At 39.1% G+C, this 7,852-nt stretch overlaps 1 long non-coding RNA gene across 1 annotated transcript; it reads right to left on the bottom strand.

Annotated features, from left to right (window-relative positions):
- Positions 1-5,996: 5,996 nt before the first annotated feature.
- Positions 5,997-7,443, bottom strand: LOC147334185 (uncharacterized). Its single transcript, XR_015128449.1, has 3 exons — positions 7,360-7,443; positions 6,913-7,000; positions 5,997-6,326 (listed from the first exon to the last, which is right to left on the bottom strand). It is a non-coding gene; the product is annotated as an uncharacterized LOC147334185 (long non-coding RNA).
- Between the last annotated feature and the right edge of the window lie 409 nt (positions 7,444-7,852).

Below are 7,852 nucleotides of genomic sequence, written 5' to 3'. Positions count from 1 at the left end.
CTTAGACTGTACAGAAAAATACTTCTTCTACTGCGTGTCTTTCATATTAAAAGCTCTTTGCGAATGGCTGTAAGGCTTTAATGTGAAAATATCAGAGCAAGTTTGAACAACCTTACCAATATAAACACTGCAAATAAACATAAACCACAAGAAAATATAGACTCAGTGTGTCTGATTTGTGCTTTTGTATTAATGTAGTTTAAAAAAAGGGTCAAAGTCAATATTTTACATCAGCTTTTAATGGGTATAATAACGTTATGGTCCACAGGCAGGACTTTGTTTTTCATTTCATATAGTGAAATGTGGGCTCAACATGTTTAAAATGATAAAGATCCACAGAAGCAAATCCTAGACTCCAGTTTTTCATCATTCAGTGCTGCAGTTTGTTTTTCACTCTGTGTTGCCAGCAGCAGAGTTCAGTTGGCAAATTATGGGAACTGAATAATTCGATTTCCAGTTACATTAGACATGTACAAACATGATCATCAGCTGCAAACATCCTTAAATTTTACCTCTAGGGAAGATGGAGTTAGCATGAATCTGAGAAACAAAATTTAAAAAAGTTTTTTTTTTAGATTAGTTTTATTTAGTTTGTTTTGTTTTTGTCACCTTGTCAGGCTTAAGCTGGCGTTGTATTCACATTATTAAACTCTTGAGATCACAAACTCATGAGAAACGTTACTAAAATTAAACACTTCTTTCAAATTGTACAAATAAGGTGGACAACAAACTACAAATTGATTTTCAGTCAAATCTTCTCTGATGTCCGACTTTTACAACCAGACTTGATGTGACGCTGGCTGTCTCTTTATACCTGATATTAGGTCACCATGACTCCTCCCTTAGTAACAATAGAACAGGCCTTGGCCTCTCGGGGATTCCCGTGATGGTTCTAGTTTATTTTTCAGTCATTTTTTTCACTTCCCATCTGTTGACACACTCCTACAGTAAGTGTAACACACACAGATTCAAGGTCTGAATATCTGTCTCAGATGTGGGAAAAATATGACAACCAATAAAATTGTAAATGGGAGGGAACAGCAGTTGTCCTCAACTCACCAGTCTGTTAGTAGGTCAGCAACCACCCCGGCCTCAGCAAGCCAATCCTCCCTTGAGGCTGTGGTATACAGTAGGCCCAGCCTGCACAGACACACAAAATATCAGCTCATCAGCATTTTAATAATGCAGAGAGCAGCAAACTGTTCACCATACACATTTATAATCTAAGCCATCTTGAGTCTGGCCATATACCTGCACACAGAGACACAATGTCACAGCAGTGTTTACAGTGCAGAGACTGTTATCTGCCAACATCCCTCACCACACAGCCTTGTGCTGTTGGAGGCTTCTTGCTGTTAAAGGGGGATTTTATTGTCATTACTAAATGTTTGCTCACAGTGTGAGAGGTGCGACTTTCTCTCTAACGGTTCAGTATAAAACACCTTGAAGGAATGTTGATTTGCTGATATTTGATTGATATTTGATAAACATTAACTGAAATGAACACAACTAACGTCCCCTCAGGGACTTCTGAGAAACTGACTCATCCATAAACCTGGATTTCAGTCATGTAAAGACTTGTTTTTGTTTACTTTGGAATTTATTTTCCAGCTGCAGCTCTCACAGCTGCTCCATCAGAGTTGAAGGACAAAGGAAAACTAACACATTGTAAGGTACTTTAGATGAACTTATCATCTTATAGTGAGATATTAATCAGACTAATGTACAATGAATAATCTGCACTGAGACAATTTAAGATTGTTTAAGATTTGAGTCCAAGACTGAAATCAAATAGTCAGAACATTCCCTGCTCCGTCTTTTCCTCACTCGGTGGACATCCATGGAAAACACGATGAGTTGAAGGAAAAGTTCCCACAGTGTTCCTTCATACAGGTCATGTAAACATGTATGAATATCTATAACATTATTACCAGGGTTAAAAATACACAGTGATATTTCTCATCCACTTGATCCTTTAAAATATGTTAGTCTTTTTATCTTTCCAAAGCCAACATTTCAAAGTGCGTCACAGAGGAAAGAACTTAATGTGAAGAAGGTTTTAATAAATAGAGTAACATGTGTACAGGTTTCCGTCTGGACAGCGAGTGAGGAGGGGCTTTCACCCACCACAGACGTGCTCGTGTGTCACTGGAAGATGATGACCTATGAGCCTGTCAAAGGCTGATCGTTTAACAAGTGGTCCGGATTAAGGTAAGAAAGCAACACTGAATTGAACAGTTGGAAAGAAAAAACACGATAAAAAAAATTTAAGAACACTGGATGAAAACACAGACAATGGCTGCTGTGGGAAATTTAGTTTAACACTCAGTTTCACTTCAGTCTTTGTGCTTCACTTTCAGATTTTAAGGCTTACTTGTGGTTCCTAAAGTATTTAAAAGCTTAGTGGGACAGTGTCACCAAATGGTGGCTCTGATTGTTGGTGTTTTCTCTGCATTATTGTAATGTCCTTACTTTGCTTTATAAAGAACTTTGAGCCAACTGTTTGATTTGATGCTACATAAATAAAACTGAATTGAATTCAATTGAGTGACGGCCCAAAGACTGCACAAAAAACAGTGGCACGGTCTGATGTACCACCAACTACACATGCGTCCATGCAGGCGGCATCCTTCAAGTTGATTTCAAAGATGTATAAAGTATAATTTATGGTCCACAAATGTGTAAAATAGTAAATAATCTGATTCTTGTAAAGTGTGTTTCTGCTCTCCTGCAGCACTCAAAGCACTTGAGTGCTTTGAGTGCAATCCCTTTTTGTCCCCCATAAACCCCCCACCAGAGCGGCCAAAGGTTCGCCATCGAGCCCCACCCTCAACAGAGCAATCGAAGTCACATTGCCCAGCCTCGCCCCCCTTAGTTCCTCTTCATGCCCTGTCTCCGCAGTCTGATGCGTGATGTGTGAAGGGTCCGGGCTGTGAGGATTATGGCAGTGATGACTTTTCCCAGGAGAAGCTGGGACCCTGTTTACTAGAAGGTTTTAAAATCTCTGTACTTTTAGGTGACAGGAGACATGTGGCCTGGTCAAAACACAGAGAGCTGCACTCTAAAAGATCTTTAAACATAGTAAACATACCTTGTGTGCCACAGACTGCTCCCAAACACGAGGGGACAAGTAATACCTCTAAAACACTTAAGTTGGCTTTATTAAACATTAGATCTCTAGCTGGGAAAACATTTTTAATTAATGATTTAATCACTGAGCACAGCCTTGATTTTATGTTTTTAACTGAAACTTGGTTGGACCAAAGTAACAGTGGAGCTGTTCTCATCGAGACGACCCCTCCTAACTACAGTTTTATCAGTGAGGTCAGGGCGAGCAGGAGAGGAGGAGGGGTTGCTGTCTTATTTAATGAATCATTTCAATGTAAGCAGCTATCTCCTGGAAGTTTTCAGTCTTTTGAATATGTGGCTTTACAGCTGAAGGCCCCATCCAAAGTTGTGTTTCTTAATGTTTACAGGCCTCCCAAATACTGCACAGACTTTTTTAATGACCTCAGTGAACTGCTGTCTGTGATCTGTGTTGATTTTGACTGTGTAATTATTGCTGGGGATTTTAACATTCATGTGGACAACCCTCAGGACAAAGGGACTAAAGACCTGAGTAACACTCTGGGCAACTTTGGGCTGACTCAGCATGTAACAGAGGCCACACATAATAGAGGACACACTCTCGACCTACTGATCTCCAAGAGCCTGAGCATTTCAAAGGTTACTGTGTCTGATGTGGGCGTGTCTGATCATTACTGTGTTTTCTTTGAAAGTAAAATCTCAGCCCACACAAATATATCAACAACAGTGATCACAAAACGGTGTATAACTGAACACAGTAGTGCAATTTTTAACCAGGTCTTCCCATTAACACCTGACCTGTCCAGAGGGTCAGTCAATGAGCTCGTCAATAGCTTCAATGCTAACATGTTAAATGTAATGGACACTATTAATGAACCTGGAGGTTTGTTTTTCTCCATCTGCGCTCAGCTTTCCTACACTCTCTTTTTTCATTTTTCACCAGTGTGGAGTTTTTCCATGGAGACTTTTTCCTTCCAGAGATAACCTTCACCTTAATGGGAGCAATATTCGACCATGGTCTGCAATGACTTTGCCAAATTCTTCACTGAAAAAATCCAAAAAATTAGACAAGCAATTGGTACATCAACAGCAGATCCAGGATATGTACTGTGTCCACCAAAAAACTGTTTAAACACCATGAAACAGTTTCACCCGATTAACAGCAAAGACCTGGAGGACATCTTAGGTCAACTGAACTCCTCCTCCTGCTGTTTAGATGTCCTGCCAACAAGTTTTTTCAAAAAGGTCTCAAAGACTTTAGAGTCAGACCTGTTACAGATCGTCAACTTTTCTTTATTATCAGGTGTGTTTCCAGAACCACTAAAAACTGCTGTAATCAAACCTATACTGAAAAAGGACAATCTTGACAAGACACAAATGAACAACTACAGGCCGATCTCAAATCTCCCGTTTTTAAGTAAGATCATTGAAAAAGCAGTTTCTCAACAGCTCAATTACTTCCTAAAACAGAATAACTGCTACGATGCCTTCCAGTCAGGTTTTAGACAGAACCACAGCACTGAAACCGCTCTGACCAAAGTGTTTAATGACATATGTCTGAATACAGACAGTGGAAAAATGTCAGTCTTAGTTTTACTGGATCTCAGTGCAGCATTTGATACAGTTGACCACAACATATTACTCAAACGGCTGGAGAACTGGACAGGTCTTTCAGGAACTGTACTAAACTGGTTCAAAACATACGTAGAACACTGAAAAAAATATGTTGTTGGATTTACTTAATTCAATGGTGGACATTTGTTGCACACAGATGTTTTGCTTTGGCAGCAACTTAAACAATTGAGTTAAATTAACACAATTTATTCATGTTCAATAAACCTGTGCAATTTGTGTTGATAAAATGTGACTTAAACATGTTTTGATGAAGTAATTTGAGCTCTTGGAATATTTTAATCCTTCACAATTTTCTCACTTTATCCCAACACCATTCAATAACTTTTACCCAATACTACTTGGTCACTTAAATGCTACATGTTATCTTCAAATTACATTTTGCTATTATATTCTAGTATCAAATACACAATTTTCAAATGGAGGCCTTATAACAGATTGTATTGTTCTCTTCCAAGATGGTTGCTGGCATCCACCAGTAACCTTTCAAAACAAAATGTCTAATTTCACTGCATTGACAGTAGGTAAAGAATTAAACTGACATTACTCCTCCACTGAATCTACATAAATCAACAGTTAAATAATGTCAGTTCTTCCGTGTTCTCTGGAATCAATCACAGCAAAGAAATTAGACTGTTTCTTTTGAAAAATGTTGGGAAAGAACAATACAAAACATTCTATTTAAGGCCTCTGACGTCAAGATTCAGTTAAACAACAATTATAACTAAACAATTTGAGGTAATGTTAGTTTCCATTAACATTAAATTAGGTTACTGAATTGGCAAACACCTTCCTATTAACATTACCCATTTTACCCCAATAACTAAAGAAATTAGCACTTGCAGGTCAAACCCTTTATTCAAGAGATGCAAAAATAACATTGATACAGTGACTGTCAAAAATTACAGCACTGATCATACTGTGACATCTTGGTTCAAAACAGCACACTTAGAAATATTCAACGTTCTTTACTTCAACTGAATGAAACTGAAAATACCATTTCACACGACCCATATGGGATATTTAGACTGTATAACTGTTCATGCTACATCTCTTCACTAGTAAAAGAAAGAAAAAATACAAAGAGAAATTTTAAAATGCTGCCAAAATGCTGTACAGAGCAAAAGGAAAAACAAACAACAACAACAAAAACGGCTCATCCTCATGGCAGTTGCAGAGTATATAAAAATGAACCCTGCGATCTGTTCCTGGAATTGAGCTTCAAAAATGCAGCAGAACAAGTGTGAGATTTAAATCTCCTCTCACCTAGAGCTGATCAGCTTGCATGCATAACAGTGAGCTTTCCTTGCAGGAGCAGTTTTGTCTTAGTTGTGAGCTTTTCTTGAGAGCTGAGTTGCATCCAACTCCATTACCACCCTTTGAATCACCTCAAAAGTGTAGCAGAGTTGTGATGGGTAACTCATATTGAAGGAATAAAAAAGGTCCAAACAGCATGGCTACTGCAAAGGTCACGTTATCCAGATCTTGAAGAACTACTATACCCTCGATGATGATGCCAACATCAGAAAAGTCATTGCCTGGTGCATCCTCTGGAGACAGATGTTCATTGTGGTTTTCTCAATCTGTGCAGTGGCCTCAGTCAAGTCCTGGTTAAACACAAAACATTTCTTTAAGATTGCTTTTTAAACTCATCTCTTTTGAATCTACCAGTTCTAATGTTAGAGTAATTTAAACCAATGCAAGCAACATAGTAAATAGCTATAGCCAAAGAGTTGCCTGCCATGCTGCCATTCATGGTCTAACAGAGTTTCTAAGACAGAGTGAAAAACATAATAATTTCAAATGCTTTACATTCGTTTTTGTTAGAAAGACACCGGCCCATCAGAAATCCAGGTTATGTCACTCAGAAGATGTTAGAATTTTGACTTTCAGCCCCACAATTTGGTTAGCTGTTGGTCTTTTTTTTTTTCAAACAAAAGCTAATGTAAATATTGGTGGGATTTTCCTTTGTTCACTAGAATGACAAATGTAAAGTTTTTTCACACTGATGTGACCCCTAATATAGGGGGGTGGGGCCTCAAGGGGGGGCGGCCGAGTTCACTACCAGGCCTCATGTGAACTTCAAATTATTAAAGAGGACTACTGGTCCTAACTGGTCCAATGAGGATCAAGTGGATAACTAAATGCATTTTTAAATGTTGCAAAGCCACAATCTACTCATAAAACACTCACCATGAACTCCTGCACCAAGATGTTGCAATTGTCTTTCACACAGATGCGGAGCACTTTGATGAGACTCCCTTCGAGCATTAATGTCATCCTAAAGTATTATAACAAAGAAAACAGATTTGTGAACTTTTCAGTAGCACAGAAGAAAATGATCCCAGACAAAAACTTAAACCAGTCAACATGCAACACCAGCATCTACAAAGAAATATCAAAAGTTCCTGTTTGACATCAACTTTATGGATATATAGTTTCCAGAACATTTCTTTTTTAAAAAAGATACATTTTTCTCAGTGGGCCAGTAAATGCATAACGAAAATTATGGCATCCTTTCGGTGGAATCAGTACTCACGGGTAATAGTTGACTGTTTCAATGGATGCAGCATAAAAATCTTTTACTGACCTAATGCAATACATATACACTTTGTAGTTAAAGAATTTTAAAGTTCTTACTGTCATCATGGCAGCTACATCCTTTAGCTTTGTGCCCTGTTCCCCCGATCACTTTGCAAACACTTTCAGCAGACTGTCAGAGAGAACACATCACGCAGACTGGTGCCAGAGGAACAACCTCCTTCTAAACGTCAGTAAGACAAAGGAGCTGATAGTGGACTTCAGCACTAAGCAGGAGAGGAACTACCAGACCCCTGTCATCAACGAGTGCCCAGTGGAGAGAGTGGACAGCTTCAAATACCTCGAAGTTACCATCACGCAGGACCTGTCATGGTCCTGTCACATCAACTCCGTGGTGAAAAAGGCCCGTCAGCGTCTCTACCACCTCAGACGCTTGAGAGACTTCCAACTGCCCTCCAAGGTGCTCAGGAACTTTTACTCGTGCACCATAGAGAGCATCCTGACGGGAAACATCTTAACCTGGTTCGGGAACAGCACCATGCAGGACAGACGAGCTCTACAGAGGGTTGTGCGATCAGCTGAGCGCACCATC

This window comes from Aulonocara sp. 'chitande type north' Nkhata Bay, linkage group LG3 (assembly GCF_057382095.1).
Source record: "Aulonocara sp. 'chitande type north' Nkhata Bay isolate Kocher_YH1m ecotype deep benthic linkage group LG3, A_spYH_male_GT1.1, whole genome shotgun sequence".
Classification (NCBI taxonomy): Eukaryota; Metazoa; Chordata; class Actinopteri; order Cichliformes; family Cichlidae; genus Aulonocara; species Aulonocara sp. 'chitande type north' Nkhata Bay.
Note: the sequence above shows the minus strand (reverse complement) of the source record. Positions and strands in the feature narration are given on the sequence as shown.